Source organism: Macrobrachium nipponense, chromosome 20, assembly GCF_015104395.2.
Source record: "Macrobrachium nipponense isolate FS-2020 chromosome 20, ASM1510439v2, whole genome shotgun sequence".
NCBI classification, from domain to species: domain Eukaryota; kingdom Metazoa; phylum Arthropoda; class Malacostraca; order Decapoda; family Palaemonidae; genus Macrobrachium; species Macrobrachium nipponense.
The window spans coordinates 2,964,915-2,989,663 of record NC_061089.1 but is presented as its reverse complement, the minus strand read 5'-3'; the positions used below and the strand labels follow the sequence as shown (position 1 = coordinate 2,989,663).

Here is a 24,749-nt window from a genome sequence, read left to right as displayed (position 1 = left end):
AAATACACTATGAGAGAGAGAGAGAGAGAATTAACAGGGCAGAAGTAGCCATCAAAATTTGTATTTAAAACGAACAAGTCTCACCTCACAACAACCACTGCGCAAAACAAAACAAAAAATAAAAAAATAAAACGTAAATGTCAGGGGCTGTGAAAGACGCTGACAGTGGTCTCGAAAGCGCTGCTGAGCTTGAAATTCATTATAAAAAGAACAGAACTTCCTTTTCTGACGTGATGTGATTTTCGCTCAAATTCGGCGATTGTAGAAATTATACAGTGACCCAAAATCAAACATCCAATGAATCTCGTGGGAGTCACTGGTCAAGTCACGTTACCAGTGAACTTCTTCATCCGGGAGAAGGTCAGAGATCAGTTACATGATCCTACGTTTTACTGTCTCTTTCTCTAACATCTTTCCGGTAACAGTTCACACTAAATCATAATACTCCATTCTAGTACCATGATAATAGTACTTAAAATTTTATTGAGGCCAAAATATCATACGAAAATAGCCCTTTGATTCCCTCTACACCTGAACCTTAAGTCTACTATGTGCAATTGGAAACCTTTAGACTAAATAAACAAGTTGCATTAAATCATACTCATCTATATCTGAAGCCTAATCCCTCAACACATTTCTGTGTGAGCTTTTGTCTCTGTAAAATATGTCGTACCCTTGACTTCAGATCTGACAAGGCCAAGCACTTGCAGTCCTCTTGTCAGTTATATTTCGTCATTTTGTATGTAAAGCCTATGACGTTCACCTCTGAACATCTGTCTGCCTTACGATTTTACATCAGTACCAATATTACATCGATCATGACCAAACCATCTCAAAACACCCTAACCCATATGGCCTTTCACATATAATATCCTTATACCGTTTCAAATACATATCTAAACATTTCTAGATTTTTAATTCTGCCTAAACCACATATACTATACAAACAATTCAATTATAAAGCTTCTGCCTATCTCTATTTACTCCATTTAACAACCACACTAAACATCCATAAGGGAGAACTGGCTCAATCCCTGAACATATTCAACCCTCCAAGTCTCCTCACAATCTGTTGCCCGCACACACACACACACACACACACACACACACACACACTAATCTTACTCATTATAATATTCAGTGATTCACATCTACTCTCACCCTAACATCATCAGTTATATGTACTTCCAAATACTTATATTAGCTGCTATCATCACCTTTTCAAATTCCTCAAATCCAGCCAGAAACAGATTCAGAATCTCCCAGAACTTTCTCTTTCACTGTATTCTTTTTCATTCTCAGATTTTAGACTTACTGTAACAACTTTTCCTCCTGTCACACTCAATGTTGCCATACCATCTATTCAATACATTCGTACCCGTCCACAGAGCCTTCCAGACATCAACAGCGCTACCCTTCACCTACTATGTATCCACCTTTCACCTTTCTCTCTATCCCACTCTGATACAAACTGGGCTTTATCCCCTCTCCCACTAAGTGCCAAAGAATTTAGCTTTAACTTCAACATGTCAACAATCAAACATTTGTTCTCGCCTCCACAGCATCTACAGAATACAAGATTTTGCAATTTATTTCTCTCCACGACAACAGTGTATGAGACTGCAAACCTGATACACAGGATATTTGGTTACTCTTAACACAACACCCAGGCAGTGGGAGGTTTTTCCTTTCCCTACATTCAACAGGCGTGAAGTGTATGACCCGTTTTCCTTACAAGAGACTCATCTTCCATTAGGGATTACTCCAGCCAATGGCTCCACAACCCTTCACTTAGAGCTGTTTGAGGTACATAATATCTGTATTCCAGATTTTATACATATATATATATATTATATATATATATATATATATATATATATATATATATATATCACTGATTAAGTTAGGGCATTTGCCTCATCAGCAAGAAACTGGGATCGATACTCGAGAGAGAGCTAAATGGTCTAAGCGCATTCCATCAAAAGACACATGAACCACTTGCCAACAAAAACATATACAAGCTTCCTTATCCACTGCAACAAAATTATAGAACAAGATGTTGCAAGTGAAGTATAAATCTATTAGCAAGGATGACTGTAATACGTATACATATGTATAATATATACATAGATATGGTGCAATTAGGTGTTGGTTTTCATACATTTATCATGCAGAACAAGAATTAAAATGTAAGAGTACGTTTAATAAGTATAAATATATATGGATCGTATTGAACATGAATATAACAATTTCTGAAATTATTTCAAAGGTCTTTGTAGCTGAAAACTCCCGGTCTATTTTTGTAGAAGCGGGTATCTAACAGTGTTTCTTTTATGGCATCATTGGTGATGTCATATCACATTGCCTGATTTGTTAAAACTTGTAATGGTGCTAACATAACAATGACACATTGTTTATAGTCTTGAATGCCAAAAGAGCTTCTAGCTTGCAAAGTAAGGACCATTAAGAAAGCTGGCATTCATACTCAGACCATCTTTTATGCACCATATTTTTAACATTATTCATCATTCATTAAGTCGAGATTATTATTAACCCTGCCCGTAAGTATAGAGGGAGATAAGGTTCCGTTCCAAATATACTGCTCACAGTACACACAGATCACCGACAACGTTGAAACCAAAGGACAATGGAAAAATGAGGCCGATATCTGACAGTTGTTATCCTGGAGCAAGGTCAGTAATGCGTGTTGATGCATTTACCAAGCAGCATTGGAAGGTATGACCAAGGTAATGAGAGAGAGAGAGAGAGAGAGAGAGAGAGAGAGAGAGAGAGAGAGAGAGAGAGAGAGAGAGAGAGAGAGAGACTCAGTTGTTAGTGTTTATCACATCAAAGCTAAATAATCTGATTACTAGGGTAACTAATATTACCTGTACGATTTTGAACCCATATCTAGTTTGTGTACATTTATCAATAAGTTAAATGTTATTTTTTTTATATCAGCACTAAAAAAAGACGAAAGATGCTTCTAGTAAACATCACTGGTACTATTATATTATTCCAAGAAACAACCACCTACCAATAACACCATAGCATAATGTACATAAGAATATTTTAGCAAAGGACTCCAGAACTGATAAGGGGCGAAACAAGACGGTATTCAACTTTGAATCGAAACTGCAGTGCCATCAGAGGGCCCCTCACAAAACAAGGACATGCACAGAAAACGGACCACAAATCATCACGTACAACAAAGAGGAGAGGATTACAAGAAATTGCTCGCAATAGATTTTGCACCTCGTTTTGTTCTGGTCACGAAATGATTCTCTCCAGATGATATCTCATCATCGTGCTTGTCATTTCATCAGAGTCTACGAGTGGTCTGTTATGTCTCTGGCCACCATCATGAAAGAGAAATGACAAGACGAAGCTATCACCAAAGCTACTCATCATTAGCCTATAGTCAAGTGCAACCATCAATACACTAATTGCCTTCTGCAATGGGCAACCGGTAATGGTATTAAACAAAAATAATTTGGGACATTTTAAAGGAGCAAAAGACTTTTTATTTATAAATGAAGAAACGACTGCGGAGCAATTTAAAATGACAAACACTGGAAACGGTCCACTTATAACAATAAATAACGTGAAAATAATGAAACAACGGGATGACATTAACAATTACCAGTACTTTTTAAGTGTTCTGGTCAACTTACCTTCTACAATATCAGTATACCTAAATCCACAAGTAATACATCAGAGTTGCCAAGAGGTGAACATTTTCATTTCGCCAAGAAGTCAGCGTGATCAGACTTTTGAAACAAAATATGCCCCTCTCGTAATACTCACGTAAATTTCCACTGACTCTAAATAAAAAGATTTTCAAAATAAAAGAAAAGTGGACATTTATCATCGAGTCAATTGCCGTCCAAGGAAAATCGGTAACACTTTGTGTTTTGCTGGAGGTCGAGAGTGGACGGGTAATAAGGGCCTGGAAATCGCTGGTTGGGAAATGTGACATGTTGGGCAACATCATGTCTTAAGGCGGCTTACTATTCTGTCATTTGCTCTTGAAAAAAAAAAAAACTAAGCCAACCCTCATATTGAGAAGCAAAGTAAACAACAAGCAATTAAGGATGAGGTGAGAACCACACAATGAGGTTGTTTCAAAAATAATTACACTGTTGCTATTTATGCAAACAAAGGTGTTCTGAGTGGTCTATTCTCTCCTGACCTCCAGTTCCATACAAACCACATTCAACAAATCCCTCCTCGGATTCAGCATCGGTAAAATACGCTGATTTGGACAACCCTCCCTCAGTCCTACCAACCATTTGCCTACAGAATGGATATACGCAAATTAATAGGACCTATAAGACGCCAATTTGGAACAAAGTATACGCATTTAACGAATTTCCCGTCTCTTAGTTCTAGTTCTCAAAGAAAGAAGCAAGAAATTCTACGGAAAAATATATATATATATATATATATATATATATATATATATATATATATATATATATTATAAAAGGAGCCCATAAAAACACAAAATATAGAGAGAAAAGTACTATATTTCAGAGACTGCTGTCTCCCTCTTCAGCAGTCTCTGAAATATAGTACTTTTCTCTCTATATTTTGGTGTTTTTATGGGCTCCTTTTATTAGAAGAAATTCTGTTGTAACAACATTTTTACAGTCATATATATATACATATGTATATATATATATATATATATATATATATATATATATATATATGTATGTATGTATATATATATATATATATATATATATATATATATATATATATAATTTCCGTAGAATTTCTTGTATGTATATGTATATATATATATTATATATATATATATATATATATAATATATATATATGGCGACCGCCATTGTCGTTTAAATACTTATACACTGTTTCAATCCAGTACGTCCTACCCTTCCACCAACTTTCCTCGCCAAAGAAACGTGTATAGAGAAAGCGACTAAACCTTCCCAGCCAATGCTCTGCAAATACGGAGTATTCCTGCCATGAATGCCGAGCGATGAGAGCTAAACAAGCTGAAAATATTGGGAAAACGCAGCAAAAATGGAATGGGGAGGGTTCACAAAAACTGAAATTATTTCAAATATGTAGTATACCGTTGCACATGACGTTGAGTATTTGCATCTGGTATGGGATTAACAAAATAAATTTAGCTTCCTCTCACTTATACACAGTCAACAAATGCATACGTAGGAGTAGACACGCGCAAGCGAATATAGGCACAGTCAAGCTCAAATATTCAGGCACTGGTCTATCACAGTTACACAGGCATGCAAATTCATTCCTCTATACCTACGGCTCCACTCTCAAATCAAATGAATTCGGTTAGAGCGCTATTCGTCCTCACAACAGACAGAAAGTCTACGGACAACATTTCATTTTAGAAATGGTTGATTCAGGGTCTGTATCCTAACCATCCTCCGACTTTACCAATAAACTGGACCTCCCGCGGACGATTGTGCGAGAGAGAGAGAGAGAGAGAGAGAGAGAGAGAGAGAGAGAGAGAGAGAGAGAGAGAGAGAAATTTCACCCAGGTGCTTTCCAGAGTAATACTATAATGACAATAAAAACCAGAGTATGAAAACTTCAAAAATTTGGCTAAGGTTGTGCACGTATACACCATAAACATTAATGAGATGTGATCTAAATCAAACTCATATGAATCCATTTTTTCTAACTATTCTCTTTAATTTTATTATTCTGTAATATGGAAATGGATAATCCTTTCAGAAAATGTATTAATGAATGCCAAATGAATGAAATAAGTAGGAGGCGCCGAAGGATCTGGTCTTGTTGCGAGAGGTATATACACATTTACGTCTAAATTTCTTAATACAAAATGTAAAGTTAACTACAAAAATATTATAATTATCACTCAAATGTGCAAACATCTATATACAATAATACTAACAGGACATCAACTTATGAAGAAAGCTTCCGTGTGTGTGTGTGTGTGTGTGTGTGTGTGTGTGTGTGTGTGTGTGACACGAAAGGGAAAACAGAAGAAAAGTAAAAAATTGATAGATTCAGGCTGAAAATTATACCGAGTTAGAATTAAATTTGTATTTTTTTTTTCCGACATACAGACCTACGCTTCCATATATGAAACAATCCGTTCTTACCTATCTTCAGCTGTCATTGAAACATCTCAGGAAAACAAAATTCTAACGATATGCCTGGGTCACGTGGTGTGACATGGACTAACCTACCACCTTCCATTGTGCGAGTCAGCCCATACGCAACTACACTCATCCCCCTAGGGGGAGTGAGAGATCAAAACTACATGGGGTGGTACGAGGAGGGTAACTGTAACTTTACCTATATGAAAGCATAATTTTGCATGTTAGGAAAAATACAAATTTCTTTTTAATTCGGTATTTGATCAGACATGTATATGAACCTATACTTTCATATAAGGAGCTTCACCTAAGGGCTGGAAGACAATCTCTCAGGTATGGTCCTATTCCTCTGATGTCTTGAGCCCATTTTCCCTAGTAAAACCACAGCAACTTCTGAAAAAACTTTCTTTCTAAGAAGTTGCAGGATGGCCTCCACCTGTGAAGAAGGAGGGAGGCCCCTGTCTAATGAAACCGGCCATTGTCTTCTTGCTTCACAAGGGTGGGAGTAGGGGTAGTGTTTGGGATAGTTGTCCTGGTATGGATGAGATCTGAGAGCCATTCCGCGTGGGACCACTTTGGAGCTACGAGTGTCATTCTCCGACCTTGGGCACTGCCTCTCTGAATCTGCCAAACTTCAAAGTCCCAGCTGGTAAGTGAGGCTGTGGTCAATCCTCAACCCACAATAACGATGTCCTCCTGGGTCAGGGAGAGCAATTTCGCCAGAGACTGTCCCATGGGCATGCTTCAATCTACTTAGAAGCTGAGGCATCTACAAGTGCATAAGACTGCCTTGCCTTGCGTGAGCGATTGAGCCATTCACTAGGCCACCATCCCAAGACCCCTTGTCTGTTCTCTTAGAGAGCAGAAGGGCAAGTTAGTGAGCATCCGCATGCTATCTACTCACATTTCTTCATTGGCTTGCACTGGCAGCTGAGACTGGGTTTGCAGACCAGGGACCCTTGCTGGCCCCTGTGCGGGACCAGTAGTGGTGGCCCACGTAGGTGGGGCACTGGGCCTGGTAATAGTACACAAGAGGCCTAAAGAATCCATTTAGTGGTTGTGCCCGTTTGGTCAACAATGTGAGCAGCAGTAACATGGTGCTGCTAGCAAGAGACCAGGTACTGTACCAACAGTCCAGATAGGTGGCCTCCTGGGGCTGGTACCGGCACACCAGGGGTCCAAAAACCCTGGGCAGCGGTTCCACAATGTGCTTGGCAATTGCTGAAAATGGCAGAATGACGAATTCACTTTTTTAGAAAGGGCGATGGCATCTTCTAGTACATAATACATGGCATGGCAGGGACATGGTGGGGGAGCAACTTCTGGGACCAGCAGGAGGCTACGGACCCCTCCTCTACCACTATTAGTCTGTCCAACTCCTAGCTCCAGAAGGAAGAACCTATCCTCTCCTCCACGAGTAGCAGGTCCCTGGGAGTCCCAGTCTCTGTCCCATTCTGCTCGATGGTTGTCTGGTAACAGCCATCGTGGGGAGGCTGAGGCATATCTGGATCCACCCATGCTGTCTCGTCCTGGTTGCCAATGTCTAGGATGATAGTGAGATGCATGGGATCCTGCTATGCTGTGGCTTCCCTTGGGGTAAAGCTGCTCCTGGGACATGTCTTCCAAATGAAAGAAGCGAGGTCTCCCTGACTTTCCATCAGCATTCTGTCTCAGCGAGAGGTGTCGGGAGCAGTGTAGGGAGGGGTGTCGCTTTGCTCCGTCCTATTCTTGCCTTGAGAAAGGGCACCTCTGCAACCAGCTTCTAGAGTGAGATTGGGAACTCCCCTGGCAAAGAACTGGGATGAATCACTCATGTGAGGGAGTCGGTGTTCTTGTTCTAATCCATAGTGGGACAAGCTCCTGCTTCTCAAGCGGCTCCTTCAAGGAGAAGAGCTTTGTCTGCTGGATATCAGTCCCAAGCAGTTTTTCTCCTGTTGAATTGAAGAAGGATTGGAGGAGAGGTTTGCTCTTTATGAGGGGGATCTATGTCTCACCCTGCTAAGTGCACAGTGGTTCCACTTATCCACCCTCTAGTTGGGAAAAACACTAACACGTGTGATCATGTGGGCACAGAAACCGCTCTTCTGACCCCAGAAAAGATCTCGCAAAAAAAAACTACATTATTAAGGCTAAACAGCCTGGGATGGAAAACAATTAATCAATACAATAATCTCTTTGCTCTGAGAGGAAGACACATGCAGGTCATGTTCTAGGCCTCCACTCTTTGTCCTGCACAAAGGGACAAGAACCAATGCACAATGAAGGTGAAGACTAGATGCGTCAAATATAGCCAGACAATTGCTAAGCACAGGACTTAAGTACTCCTAATCACAAAGAAGAGAGAACAGTATGAAAGATGAAAATATATGAGACACAACTCAGAAAAGTGCAAACTCTAGGATGGCTGTGATCACAATGGAAGGTGTTAGGTCGATCTAGGTCACACCATGTGACCCAGGTATAGCATTAGGATTTTGTTTTTAGAGGCAATTCAATAATGACCAACGTTAGGTAAGTGCGGATTACTCCATATATGAAAGTGTCATATGAGGAGGGAAAGCTAAACCAAAGGTGAAGAGTATTTTAAGGCATTATTACAACCTCTAACGAACTCATAGGCACTTCAGGCTGCATGCTAATGGTCTGAAGAGCCAGTAGCACAGTATATCTGTAGTTTCACTTCAGAACACAGCTTGGGAAAGGTGGTGAGAAGGATCTCTTATGGTAAGGGTCTGAATCATAATTCATTGATGGAATGTAACAGAATATAAAATTTGGGCCAAAGGTCAAGCATTTGGACCTATGGGGCCACTCAGCATTGAAAGGGAAATTGAGAGTAAAACAGTTTTAAAGGGTTAACAGGAGGAAACCTCGCAGCTGCACTGTGAAACAATTGTTGGTACCGGATGGAAGAAGGAGAATATGAATGGAGGTATTGAAACCCCTTCCCTCTTAGAGAAAATGACCATTGTTGAAATAATGAAGTCACTTCTCTCAAGAAATATACTGTGAAGCAGCTAGCATACATACGAGAACAGCAATCAAGAAATAATAAAACATATATCTGAGTCCCGTGGGTTTAGTGTCATCATCTCGGCCGATTTAAAAATCTTGGAAACAATAGCAAGTCTGCAGCGCGTTTTTAGGTATACTGTCAAAAATGAAGGCCTCTTGTCGAAGGTAACGTTAAATACTACTAATTGGATTTTTTCACTAACCAAAAATCCTTGGATAGTTTCAACCTCGAACCTACATTACTAATTAATAACTAAGCGCTGTCAAGAAAAATAAATACATCTTCATCAGCAAATGGAGCGTGGCCCATTAGGTGATGACATCCTGCAAATCAAAGTGAATACAACTTTGCATCAAAGATTACTGTGGCTGTAGGGAAGTATTTTGTGCAATTTTTTAAGGTTATTGCAAAAATAACAATAATGTACTCGTTGTCACGTATGCGTTGTCTTCATGTGTATAGAAACTGCACATAAGAGGACGTTCATGGGTTCTTTTTTGGCATTTCTATGATTGGCATTTTAATTTCACATTGTCCGGTATCTGTGTATCTTTAATTGAAATGAAGTGCATAACTTTTATGTCGTCTTTCTGCTGGACGTTCAGGGAGGCTGGGCACATGAGAAATTAATTTTATGGAAAAAATAACTTCTCTTGTGGAGGGGACAAGTGTACTCTAGACAGGTTTTCTTTCTTAAGAGAAAATTTACAATAACTTTGAATAGACGTCTCATCTTTAATGTAACAGGAGACAGAAGAGGTGAGAGATGTCAAAATGACTCAGCAAAATGACTTAGAAGAGGGAGAAAATATTTTCTTTACGGGAGAAAGCTGTTATCATAAAATTGCAAGCGAAGTGTTAATATTTTATGCTAAAAAGGGGATATGTGATGTAAAAAGTGAATAGCTGTAAATTCCATTTGTAGAACAAAGGGGCAGACACCACATCATAGGTGATTCATGTGCGCACGCCGTTAGGTTTGGTAAAACTGTGAAGAGCTCTCGTCCCTGGTGGAGAGGTAATGGGTCAATGATAAGAGCGGAGGTGAACTCACTTGTCACTTCGTCCAAACCTCTTACGAGTAAACTCCTCCTGAATATAAGAATACAGTTATGGTACTTGTAATAAATCGATAGGATTGTGACACGTGAACAAAACGAAGAAGGATAAAGGTCAATAAAGAAGCCAGGAAACTACAATTGTCTGTGAGAATAGAGATATCTGCGAAGATTTCAATGGCAGTTTCACCTACGAGGATTATCGCGTTGCAGCCTTCCAGTTTTTCATCATGGCACGCTGAGAGAGAGAGAGAGAGAGAGAGAGAGAGAGAGACGAGAGAGAGAGGGGGGGGGGGTATGCCATCCCAAGTGGTAATATTCAATCGACACTGAAGGGGTTTTGAATTGATTGCCTCGAGCCTCATAGTATAGTCGATTGACCTGACTGGCATCTGGAAGATTTAAAATGGAGGTAAAGAAGACGACTGGCTCGGGGAGAGCATGGAATCCATCAATGCTCTGCATATATATATAATATATATATATATACATACATATATATATATATATATATATATATATATGTGTGTGTGTGTGTGTGTGTGTGTGTGTGTGTGTGTGTGTGTGTGTGTGTAATTGTAATAGCTACAATACCCTCTGAACTTCTCGAATTCTCCGTGCTTTTGGATTAGACTTTGTAGAGACAACCATATCCACCAATAGCTCTAATAGGCACATCTTAACAACGATATTAGATTTCATTATGCTAGGCCGCCACGAGGTAATAAATAGTAGGGATGGCTCCAGTTAGGGCAAGTAAAATGTACATGTTTGAATTCAACAGATGAAGGTATGAATGAGCTTCACTAGACTTTTAGTCTTCTCCTTAGTTTGGTGTGTATGTGCTCTCTCCTTGAACCCTGTATATATGTGCACTGCTTACTAAATGTTGTCATTACTTTCTACATCATCGAACCATCTCAAAGCAGTCGAATTCATTATTTCGGATACGATTGTAATATATATGAACAAATGTCTTGAGAAATAATTTCTTCTGTGATTCTAAACAGCCTTATCAGTTAACCGTATTTTATCCTTTGAAAACTTCTTAGGCATTTCAATGCCAGATTTTGCTTTCCACATCACATCTCCATAGATTCTAAACAAACGCGTCCCAAGTGCAGAACCTGTCATTACTGTAACACTCTATTATATAAAAAAAAAAAAAGGGACGGGGGGCACCAAAGAAATCGGGCACGTCATACATGAGCTTCGACTTTTCATACTAAAATTATACAACATGGTTAGCTTAGTGTGTTGTCAACAAAACTAAGTAATAATCATGATTACCAATAAAAGTGAGGGAAGCTACAGTAAATTAAGTCAATATAAAAATATACAAAATGTATATAAAAGTCATATACGAGAGAGAGAGAGAGAGAGAGAGAGAGAGAGAGAGAGAGAGAGAGAGAATAATGGTCAAGTAGCACCAAAAAAAAAAAAGTGTTGAAATGAGAATTCAGTGAGGATATGTGGCGTTAACCTTCACTACGGGAGGGACCTGGGTTCGTGCTGATATTGGATCTGGAGGGTTACTGTGCTGGGGTTTTGGGGCAGGAGAGAAAGCCTCGTAAGAAAAATTTTTTTAATGACTATTATTAGAACCCTACTTCTAACTTGGTTTTGCTATAGTTTGGCAACACGAGTGAAAAAGCTCTGCAATTACAATCTAATCAACAAAGCCAAAGAATCTTCAGACATAAAAGCCAAACGGCACATAGTTGGTTATGGATAGAAATGTCAATACGAGCATTCAAACAGACACGTTTGGACTTTTCAGCTATTATCAAACAAAACGCAACAAGCCATAATTCAAGATGTGAAAAATGTCGACACAAGTCAGAAACTTGTATAATTGCATGATTTTTGTGAGGTAGTGGTTGACATTTTGTAAATAGTGTCACTCTCGATACAAATCATCAGCACTGTGACAATGAAGATTTTCACTTAACAGTCAGTTCAAACTACGTAAATTCACTTAGCACATGCAATAATTACCGATTCACTTTTCTGTTCTTTATCACACGAAATAAAAAAAATATTTAACCTAAATACCCGACGTCAAGGTCAAACTCTCTCGTCCCGACAAGGGATCATTGAGAGAGAGAGAGAAGAGAGAGAGAGAGAGAGAGAGAGAGAGAGAGAGAGAGAGAGAGAGAGACTTTTCTGATCCTCAAACGTGGTTATGACATTAAAAGGGTATATATAAAACTTTATATCTATTCAAAATTGTCTGTTTGCACCAATCAAAAGAGTAAACCACAATCACGTTTAGACACCCTTCTGCACAAACACATCCCGTATCCAAACATACGAAATCCTCATCTGCCCAAACTGTAAGTGATGGTGAGTGAAGAGTATACTGACAAGTTCTATTCATCGAATATTTCTCGCTGTCCTACTTAGGGAATTCTTCACCTTGAAAACTCCCTTGCACACTTACCTCCGCATCCATTCATAAAAGCCACTCAATCTTTTGTAGCTGTGGTGGGGACAACAAGCGAGAACACTAAGGAGGTTTACAACAGAAACCCCACCCACACAACATGTGGCATCATTCAAAGGTACAGATAAGTAACAATTACTGAGACAATAAAATTCCTCACTTCTTTTTCGGGTGCAGCATAAATTCTTATACCTTGAATCTACTATACAAGTTTCAGATTGGGAATGTTTACTGTATAATAACGATTCCTAGTCAGCATACTTCTAGTTCAGTTACTGTCCAATATCGTTTAAGAATATGGCGTTTCACGTCGCCTGAACATTTCTTTACAGATTGTAATGGCTTCACAGGGCAAACATATGGTTACCTGGGAGCTACATCACTGACATCTGAAGATTCTCTCTACGTCTCTCTCAGGTATTTGGCAAAACTCCCTTACCCGTCAGCATCCCATCATTTAAGTGTCGTTATCGTATCCTGCCGCGCCGCCAGATGTAAACTCCTACTATAAACATACCTGGTCCCGTGCCTTGTGGGACTGCTCTCTTTTCCTGTCTTTCGGATGAGTGATTCTATTTTTGTTCTATTTTTGAGAGATTCATTCCACGTAATGGCTTTCTCAATGGTTTAATTCATTCATTTTATTAATAATATCGAACGCTGCTATTTTGAGGGTCTGAGTCTACTTCATAGGGAGAAAAGACATTTTCCCATACAATGCAGTGAAGACCTCCCTTCCGTAAGCAGAAAACCAAAACTCGCAGTTTCTTACATCAAGATCTTGAGTACTTAAGATCTTGTTCTCTTCTCAGGGAACTTTGTATATGCGAAGTGGTAACGCGATCTATAATCTGTTACTTCCAACACCGTAACCAAACAAGATAAGTTGATTTTCGATTGTTTGAAGATCCTTGTTAAGAAAATCTGGGGAGCAAATTCTCAGGGCTCTAAGAAAAAGTTACTTGCTGTAAAAATGTATGTATGAAAGTGAGAATGTCACTTTCCGAAGACAGTGAATTTGTTGTTGGTATTAGTTCTTATGATTAAGACATCTCTAAAGAGGATTTTGTTATTGTCTTCCCATTCTACTTTAAATTTTATGCTCTGAACAAGGAATTTATTTTGTAGAAAGACATCAAAATTGTCCCACACGCTTTTCCAGTATGTTAAGATGTCGTCAACATAACGAAGCCAAATCATATCTGTAGGTTTGATAGGGTTTATAATTACTATTTCGAAATACGCCATATACAAGTTTGTCAACACAGTACTAAGCGGGTTCCCCATTTTGCAACTGAATTTTTGACGGTAAAAGTTATCACCAAAGGAAGAGACGTCATTAGTCATGCACAGCTCAACAAGTTGCAATATTTTATCCAATTCTATGGGGAAGTGGTCAGCAAATGGCACAAGTTTATTTTTGAGGAACGTTAATACATCTTTTATGAGTATTTGTGAAAAGAGAGTCTACGTCTAGGCTGAGAAGTTTTACATTATGTACAGGGATATTTGCCGACCTAAATTTGTTGCAAAAGTCTTCTGTGTGTTTTATATGACTTGGGGAAAAACTTCCTAAAAGGGGGAATAGTAACTCCCCTAACCATTTTGAAATTCTGTAGTTAAAAGCTCCAGACGGAAGGGGATGTTATCTTTGTGAGTTTTGGGAGGCCATAAAAATAAGGTAATTTAGGATTGATTGCTTTAAATTTTTCCAAAATGTCTATATTTTTCTTACCTTTACCGATGTTTCTGATTTTTCTAAAGAAATCCATTGGGACAGTATATATATATATATATAATATATATCTATATATATATATATATATATATATATATTATATAGATATATATATATATTATATATATATATATATATATATATATATATATATATATATATATATATATATATATATAAAGAGATATATATATATATAGATAGATATATATATATATATATATATATATATATATAGATATACATATATCTATATCTATATATATATATATTATATATATATATATATATATATATATATATATATATATATATAGTCATGAGAGGCATGGGGTTTGTAGCCTCATGTGAAAGGCTTGCCGTACAAAAATTAGTTTCTAGTATCTGTCATCATCATCAAGCAAACCAGTAATATAAAGTAAACACTTGGAATTGGGTGGGTACAAAGGTAGAGACTGTCTTTGAGACTAAGAGTGTCCTCTGTTCCATCTACCTTAGTGCTCTCAAGAGCTAAAGTATTATTACAGTTAATAATTCACTAAAACCGTTATTTCCGTCTGTATTTAATATATAAAAATAAAAATTTTCACCAGGTTTCCGCTATATCCACAAGAATCAACGAATACAATAAAAGCCAAAATGTATAGTTGGTGTTTGTAAATTGTGTTATTTTGGACTTACTTTCTCTCTCTCTCTCTCTCTCTCTCTCTATCTCTCTCTCTCTATATAAATACAAATAAGCATTCATACAAGCACACATGAATACTCGTGCACGCCCTCGCGCACTTACACTATACATACAAAAATATATTATAGATAATATATGACTATATATATATATATATATATATATATTATATATATATATATATATATATATAGTCATATATTCTCATAAATATTTTTGTATGTATATGTGTAAGTGCGCGAGGGCGTGCACGAGTATTCATGTGTGCTTGTATGAATGCTTATTTGTATTTATAAGAGAGAGAGAGAGAGAGAGAGAGAGAGAGAGAGAGAGAGAGAGAGAGTAAGTCCAAAATAACACAATTTACAAACACCAACTATACATTATATATTATATATATATATATATATATATATATATATAAGATATAGTATATATATATAATATTGATATATATAGTATATATATGATATAGATATATATATATATATATATATATATATATAGATATATATTTATATATATATATATTATATATAGATATATATATATATAATTTTATAAGATATATATTATAATTATGGATAGGGCAGCCACAAGGGTAGCGCTTTCCAATTCTCATCATATGTTTTACGATGAAGTTCTAGGCCAATGACATTTATTGACTATCGCCTGCCATGGACCCTCTTTCACAGATGGGTCGACTGGCGGGGAACGGGCAGCCATAGAACATGCCTTTGACATCTCAATATGCTACTATTACATATCAAATCTAGCCATTACGATACACACGGTACTATATATATATATATATATATATATATATATATATATATATATATATATGATAAAGAAGATCAAGGGCAGGAACACGAAGAGATTCACATTATGCTTTAATCCTACGTTTCGTGACAACATTGCCACATCTTCAGGGATTTTTCTACAAAATAAAGTATAATATGTTAACATAAAATAAGAGCTGATATATATATAATGCAGCATATATTCAATTCTGTACCATGGAATTCGTACTACTTTGAGAGTAACCTCCACACCGGAGAGGTATTAATATACACAAGTGCGATGACCAGATTTCAAAACCATGACAATGTGGGCTGGCATGACATAAATCCCGCATACATTAAAACAGCTTCAAGTTATTTCTTTGTAATAACAAACCATAAGAGTAAATGAAAGGTTTGAAGTAAGGTAATGACATATGCACATACATACATTTCACTTGTACATAGGTTATTTACAATTAATAGTTAATTCCATATTAGTAGAATATTGCGGCCTAACATTTGAAAGTATGAAGTCATATGTAAAATCTGTGTTAATTTATGAATACATACAAACACACAGAAAAAAAAATATACCTAGTATATATATATATATATATATATATATATATATATATATATATATATATGTATATATGTTATATATATATGTATATATTATATATATATATTAATATATATATGATATATATATTATATTATATATATATATAAATAATTATATAATAAACTTACATAATACATATATACACATGTATATATTGAATTTCTACCACTTTGTATCAGTTCTATGAAGAGGGCTTCGATACAATTAAGCAGACACCGGTCAGGTTCTGTAAGTCTTTCACTTCCACCTGATGGTGTATGACATGTAAGACCGCGTGTAAGTCATTTTAACTATATATATATATATATATATATATATATATATATATATATATATATATATATACGTTATATATACGTATATATTTGTTTGTGTATGTATTCATAAGTTGGCACAGATTTTACACATGACTTCATACTTTCAAATTTTAAGCCGCAAATATTCTACTAATATAGAATTAACTATTCATTGTAGATAACCTACGTGCAAGTGAAATATATGTATGTGCATATACCATTACCTTACTTCAATCCTTTAAGTTATTTTTATGGTTTGTTATTACATAGAAATAACTTGAAGCTGTTTTAATGGATGAGGGATTTATGTCATGCCAGCCCACATTGTCAGGATTTCGAAATCTGGTCATCGCACTTGTGTATATTAATCCTGTCCGGTGTGGAAGTTATTCTCAAAGTAGTACGAATTCCATTGAACACAATCGAATATATGTCGCATAATATATATGTACACACACACACATATATTATATATATATATTATATATGTACATATACTATATATATATATATATAATATATATATGTATGTATATATATAATGTGGTGTGTGTGTGTATCTGTTTGTATATCGAAATGTCTAGCATTGATATGTTTTAGTATATTGAGATGTCGAATGCATGTTCTATTGCGACCCATTCCCACCAGTCGACCCATCTGTGAAAGAGGAGCAGTGGCAGGCGACAATCAATAAATGTCATTGGCCTAGAACTTAATGAACAGATATATATATATATATATATATATATATATATATATTATATATATATATATATATATATATATATATATATATAGACGTACAAGTAAACAGTTGGAAAGCAAGTACTTGTACCTGGCAGGTGTGTGTAGACTGAATTTTAGCTTCTTTACTGACGAGTCAATTTTACAAATCCTCGGTGGCGGGTGTTCTCCCAGGATTTAAAATTCGATCTGTCAGAAATGAGGATAGGACTCCGCCTACCAAAACCTGTCATGTGCAAACACTTGTTTTCCAGCCGGTTGTATGTACATATGTACTGTCCCGGTAACATATAAATTATGAATTGCTACCACTGTATTAGTCCTTTGCAGATGGTTTCGTTACAGTAAAGCAGACACCTTACTTCCTTACATCCTTATATCCTTACATCTTGTTCGGGTTGCCCCAGGTCCCTCAGTGTGAGGCCCTTAACGAAACAACTCGAAACATCATGTGTGCAAACTTGATGATTATAAAGCGTGAATACATACAAAAGCCTTAACAGCCTCAACTTCCCTCCACACAATAAGGTGGCTTTGCTTTCATCTCCTACCAAGTCTTTCAATGTAATGATGCAGAAACCACGCTATCCTCAAAGTACCAAGAAAAAAAAAATTATTTTTGTCAGCAAAAATGTAATGCAACCAATTTTCTCATCAGCATTGTTCGTCTTAAAATTACCATTACATAATTGCATAGCATGCTCAGGAGAATTCTCTAATTAGATCATTTAAGTGCTTTCTATGTATATAATCTACAGTGAAATCGCCCACATGATCACCTTTATTGTTTCAACATTTCGACAGAGTTATCACTGATTATGTTCTTCAGTCACTCAGACAATTTTTAACTCATTTAACCATTTAAACAACAGAATAATAAAGTGTATAAATGGACTACAAATGAATAAGAATATGCTACAGATAACTGCAACTTACTGGATTATCGTCCCAAATCTACACTGAAAACTTAAATATATGTGTAAGATTAATGTACAATAAAACCGGAAATTACTTTCACCACCACTCTCTCAGAGACATTCCCTTTCCACGAGAAGCGACAAAAAACCAATTCCCCCCCCACCCCCCTTGAAAAAAATTACCCTTAAGATTCTATTTCAATGAAAGAATCTGAGAAAAAAAAAATCCTCTCTGGGAGAATTTGACAATAAAAAATATTCACTGCGCTTGGTGAAATGACTTCATAAACTTCCCGTCTCTTATGGAAATGACTGGAAATTCCCTTCTCTGGGAGTCATTTGATCACTAAAACATTCCTCACAAGACATTTAAACAGAAAATATCCTTACTGGGAGGAAATACACTAAATATTGAGACTTCTGGGAGATATTGAATAAACATTCAACGTTCCAAATGAAATTAAAATAAAATTCCTCTCACTGATACCACTGATGACCTCGTTACTATAATTGCCATGACAATATAATTCCGTTCTGTAAAAAAAAAAAAAATACTCTAAAAATCCCGTTCTCCACAGAAAAATTATACTAAAAATTTCGTTCGTTAAAAAATTACTCAAAAAATCTCGTTCTCCGCAAGAAAATCACAAATTCTGCTCTCTTGAAAAAAAAATTACTCTACAATTCACGTTTTCTATCAAAATAATTAAATTAAAAATGCTCTTGTCTGAGATAAATTACTGACAACATTCCTCCCAGAGACATTGCCGCAAAACATCCATTTCTAGCTAAACTTACACTAAAATACACTTATCCGGAAGAAAAACACAATAATTGCCTTCGTGAGAAATCAAGGATAAAATTAGCTTTTTTTTTTGCCCCGGGGGGGGGGGGGGGGTTACCAAGCTTCCCTACTTTTGGAAAGCCTTCTACTTTATTATTTTGTTGACATTTACAATTATAAAAATATAAATTATCAATAAGATTATTAATGTTAAAACAATTTCAATGTCGAACACCAAAATATTAAGCAAAATGCAAAGCGCTGTAAAATTGCTGCTTTCACAACATAGGCAACATGAGACAAATCTGCATTTCCTCCGTCGAGTCCTATTTCTGGCTTCTTGAAGAAATGCAAGTGTTTGGCAACATCAACTTTTAATGGACAAGCTATACTATGTATGCACATTTTTTCCTTTTATAAGAATGCCGTTTTAATGTTCAGCAGTAAAAATTACAAGGAGCTAAAGCATCCTTGATAAAAAAAAATCTAAAAAACTAAAAGTGTGTGGCCACAGTATTTAAAAATTCAATAGTGGAAATATAGTAAAGACGTATTCATTTCCATATCTACGAGGAAAGTCAGAGAGCCATAACGCAATTCAGAACACGACCACCGAATCCGGCACCGGGCCCTTTTCCCAATATTTCACATTCGATTCCTCTCGCCTTGAATTCTGCCAAACTATTTACTGAAATAACTGGTTTTCCGCTCCCGGCCTAGGAATGGAGGATCACACTTGGAAAAGTCGGAAGAATTTTTAATTAGTTTCTATTTCTGGTGAGTACTGGATCATACCATCTCCCTAGACACAAAGAGATATTGCTGGTCAACGTCATCAAAAGTGTGACCTAATAAGCATTGAAACTATTTCCCATTTATCCAGATCTTCCTCGCTTCACTCCTAACGCTTACAAATTAACCCTTTTTATCAACACACCATCTCTAAAAACTCTAATCTATCCTTTCACAGATACCATTTTAACTAATTTGCATCTCCACTTATCTCTCCATTTCAACTCATCAGCAAAGGCCTTTTTCCTTTCATTTGCATTGAACACCCTATGTTTTCTGTACAGGAGAATAGGCCCAACAATTACATAAACACGTTCCCACCTTGACTCATATATACTCCAAGTTTCTTCACATTATTTTGAACACTATCTTTCTTGCTTCGCCAATTTTTTTTATCAACCTCTTTTCCCGCCCTACCATTATCCACTAATACCAACCCAAACCACCAATACAAAGCTAATAAAGCCATTAATTCACAACCATTCACCGTCCATCTACTGTCATAATTCACTGGTCAACAACAAATTTATTGTCTAAGTTGTTTTAGCTGATTTAAGATAATTTTGATAAGCTGAATCCAAAAACCCCATTGGTTTTGCGCAATCAGGTCAACGTTTTGAGCTATGGCCACATTTTTTTTTACAGTTTTGTTTGGAATTCCCATGGTTTGGAGGGAGCCGACAAACCATGGCACTAACTGCTACTTCTACGCTATTGATGTGACTGGGATCAACAGAAAGAACCGGAGCAGTCTCAGGTATCTTGATCTTCAATCAGCATTTACTCCTGTAGCTCACTGTGATGAAATTCCAGTACCTGTCTTTCGAGAACTTTCTGACATTTGTGATGAAGATTCCTCCAGTGTTCAAGAAGAAGTGATTATTGACAATGATGGTCCACATCCCTTTTCCCATAAGGAGCTAAACAATCTCAGCTTGTCAACGTCCTCTGCCGAACTTTGGGCATACATATTGAAGGGGGAAAAAAACTCCTCTCTCACAGTGCTTGCATCTCCTTCTACCGAAGCAGGCATCAAGAGAACCTCTGCTTTTTCTCTGAAGAGAAGGATTTGGTGTACTGCACAGATATTACGCAGCTTCTGCACAAGCTTCGAGTGCCACAGTAAGAACCCAAAGATTGGAGGCTGTTCACTGACACCAGCAAGCAATCACTGAAATGTGTTCTGTTCCACAACAGCAACCAGTTTACCTCTGTACCCCTCACTCACTCGACTACACTGAAGGAGAACTATGAAGCAGTGAAGTATGTGCAGGAGAAATTTCGTTATGATCAGCATGAGTGGTTTATTAGTGTTGACCGGAAGATGTGAATTTTTTGTTGGGAGAACAGTCCGGGTTCACCAAGTATCCATGCTTTCTGTGTATGTGGTATAGTAGGGACACTGCTCAGCATTACATGAAGTAGGACTGGCCTTTGCGGGAGGAATTGATGACTTGCGCAGCAAGGAACATCATCAACAACCCTCTGGTAGACCGAGACAGGATAATCTTCCCACCGCTGCACATCAAGCTCGGTTTGATCAAGCAGTTCACCAAAGCTCTGGACAAGGATGGTGGTTGCTTCACTTACTTGTGCCAGGCTTTTCCAGGATTGACCATGGAGAAGTTGAAAGCTGGCATCTTTGACAGTCCTCAAATCTGTCAGCTCATCAGAGATCCTGAGTTTGAAAACTCAATAAACTAAGTGGAACTGGAAGCGCGGAAGGCTTTTGTTCTGGTCGTGAAGAACTTTCTAGGCAACAACAAGGCCAGGAACCACACAGAACTTGTCACCAATATGCTGAAAAAAACATAGACAATTTACAAAAGATTTATTTTTGTTACCCAGTGATTCCCCTGCTCATATTTACTCTTTCTTCCTTGTGTATGAAGTCCTTTCAATAACTTTCACTTGCCACTTCAATTTCTCTTCAATGTCTTATATCATTCGTAACCAACAACAATTCGACGTTATATTCTATGCTCACTTTTTTAACACACAGATTTGCACCTACCACCAAGGCACATACTCTTATTCATATCACTTTCCTTGAAAGTATGTTGAATAGCCATGGAAACTAACACAGCCTTGTCTCTAACCTGTCATTCCCATATATACATAAATGTCTAATTTATGCTTTCTCCATAATACAAATAATATATCTTCTATACCTTACATCCTCAACATCCTTCACACTGCCTCTCCAATAAATCTATGACAAGCTTTTTCTAAACCAGGTTTTTTCCTTTCAAACTTCTTTCTAAAGTGCCTGATAACAAACACTTAATTATTTGCATTGTTTAAACTCACAATGTTCTAGCAACCCTTCTGTCACTTGTTTAACAGTACATTCTCAATAAAAATCCTAAAATTTGGCATCCCTGGTATACTAAGCAATGAGATACCTGTATTTTTCTTATATTTCCCTTCATCACCTTAACTTTAGCTCAAAATGCATTGAAATTGAATAAAAGGCACCCCTATTGGCATGTAAGGGGGCTTCATACAATAAGATGCTTAATGGCAGCAGTAGAATAGTGTACTGTGATATTGAGCTCTGAATGCCATGAGAAGTTCTCTAGCAGAATAGGATATTGTTTGCTGTACAATGAGTTGGGTAAGTGAACACTAAGGTACTCTGGGGTCAAGGCTACTCAAGACCATAAAAGCATAATTCTTTCTTTCAAATATCATTTACAATAAGCATATATCACATCCTTGTGATACCCCAAACTCAAGGTGATTAGTATTTTCACTAGGATATGAACCTGCACTTTCATAAATGGAGTACTCAGTGCTGCAGCTGTCTGCTGACTTAAAAACAAATACCTCAGGTCACAGGTGACTTATGATCTAAACTGGGTTAGTCCAGACCTTTTTTTTAATCAGCCCATTTGCGGTACTGTTCATTAATAGGCCCATTTGCAGTAATGAGAATATTGGAACCATTCCTCAACTTGTCCCAGCAACCAGTAAAACAGTGGTGGGTCAGGAAATGTTTGTCCCCTTTGGGAGAGCACACATCAAATCCTTCCAGTGGTAGCTGAAAATGAACTGGGAGAAGCTAGAGAAACCACCATCTCAGCCAGTCTAGACAATAGCCAACCAGGGTCTGAAAGGACCTGCAAGTGCCTTTCAGCACCTACTGAACAACATGGACGTCTGCACATCTCATCTGTTCAGTCAGAAATATTGAGCTACAGTTACCTTTAATAGAAAAAAAAATCCACTATACCTCGGGAATAACATTGGTTGGAATAAATTGTAATAATTTGCCATGTTTGTTCTTGCTCCTGCTCCCTGTGCATTTTATCACTTTGGCTGACTTGCCTACTTTCTCCAATCATACATATATATATGTGTGTGTGTGTGTGTGTATTTGTGGAAATCAGATCTCTCCTGTAAGCAGACCAAGTACCTCGGGATGAAGATCGAATCATGGAAGGGAGAGCATATTCATCAAATGAGAGGAGTGCCAACCTAATGGGAATATTGGAACCATTCCTCAGTCTGCCCCAGCAGCCAGTAAAACAGTGGAACTTCATGATAGGACACTTTGGCTACCCAGGGACAGATTTAGGGTGTGCAAGCAAAGAGGACCCTTACAGCTGGGGGGTGGGGTTAGGTTTCCAGGATTTATTTTCTAATTGGGCACTTCTAGACAGGTACTGACAAGAGGTGGCACTACTGCATATTAAGAAGCGGAAGTGTTACCATGATGAACTAGACTCTGCAAAGGATGTTACATTGACAGGGAGAGACAAGTCTAGAGTGACTGCATTCTTGCCCATCACTGACAAGCTTTGTGCTGCCCTACAGTGACGCCTTGAAGCTTACAGTGACCTGAAGAGAAATTTGCAGTTACGTATAACAGAAATCTCAAGCAAAACTACCATTCAGAAAGAGCAGCTGCTGAAAAGCTTGTGCCTTCCTATCCTAAGGACTTGGAGGCTGGGTACTCTGAAACCTTTCCAATACTGCATCCCAAAGCTCTTCTAGAATAATGATGTTTTGCTTGTGTGCTCTACCGAGAGCAGTACAGCATCTGCCCATGCTGACCAAGGGCTATATGAAAGTTTCTTATCAACTTTCAGTTTTCCATCTTTATTGGTCTATTGGACCTCACAGTCTCTCCACCAATGATAGGTAGATGCAAAAAGAAAGGCACAGATCTTTTGTATCTAAACAAACAATGACACAGCAGCAGGACAACTTTCTGTAGCACATTTACCCACCAAGTTTAAGGGATGAGCCATACATAGTATAAACTCAGCTTCACTACACTTATTCTTGATTATTTGTTGGGTCCCTTGATATTTACCAGAAATGTTGCTGGCATTATCTTAAGATTGTCCTTGGCAGTCAGAAACTGGCATGTTATTTTTCTTTAGCAAACTGAGAACAGTTGTAGCAATACATCTGTCAGTGTGGCTTAGCATACGGATACAAATGCAAAAACCTTTCAACTGGACCTGCAGCACACAGCAGATCGTAAAAGTAAGTTGATCCATATGTGAAATATCAGGTGTCGAGTCAACAGAAATCGAGAAGTACTTTGCTGTTTTTAATTCATCTATTATTGAAGACATTACCTTTTCTGCCATTATTCCAATGAGTTCCTCAAAAATGGCATTAGGACAAGAAGGAATAATGACCACTACCTTTGACTGCTTATTTCCTGATATGTGGTGCCAAGAATTCATCACATGTGCTCAACAGCTCTAGAATGC

General features: G+C 37.2%; 1 protein-coding gene across 10 annotated transcripts in view; it reads right to left on the bottom strand.

The window, feature by feature from the left end:
* LOC135221648 (calcium uniporter protein, mitochondrial-like) overlaps nucleotides 1-24,749 on the bottom strand; it is a 761,453-nt gene that overhangs the window by 365,931 nt on the left and 370,773 nt on the right. The window lies entirely within an intron of this gene.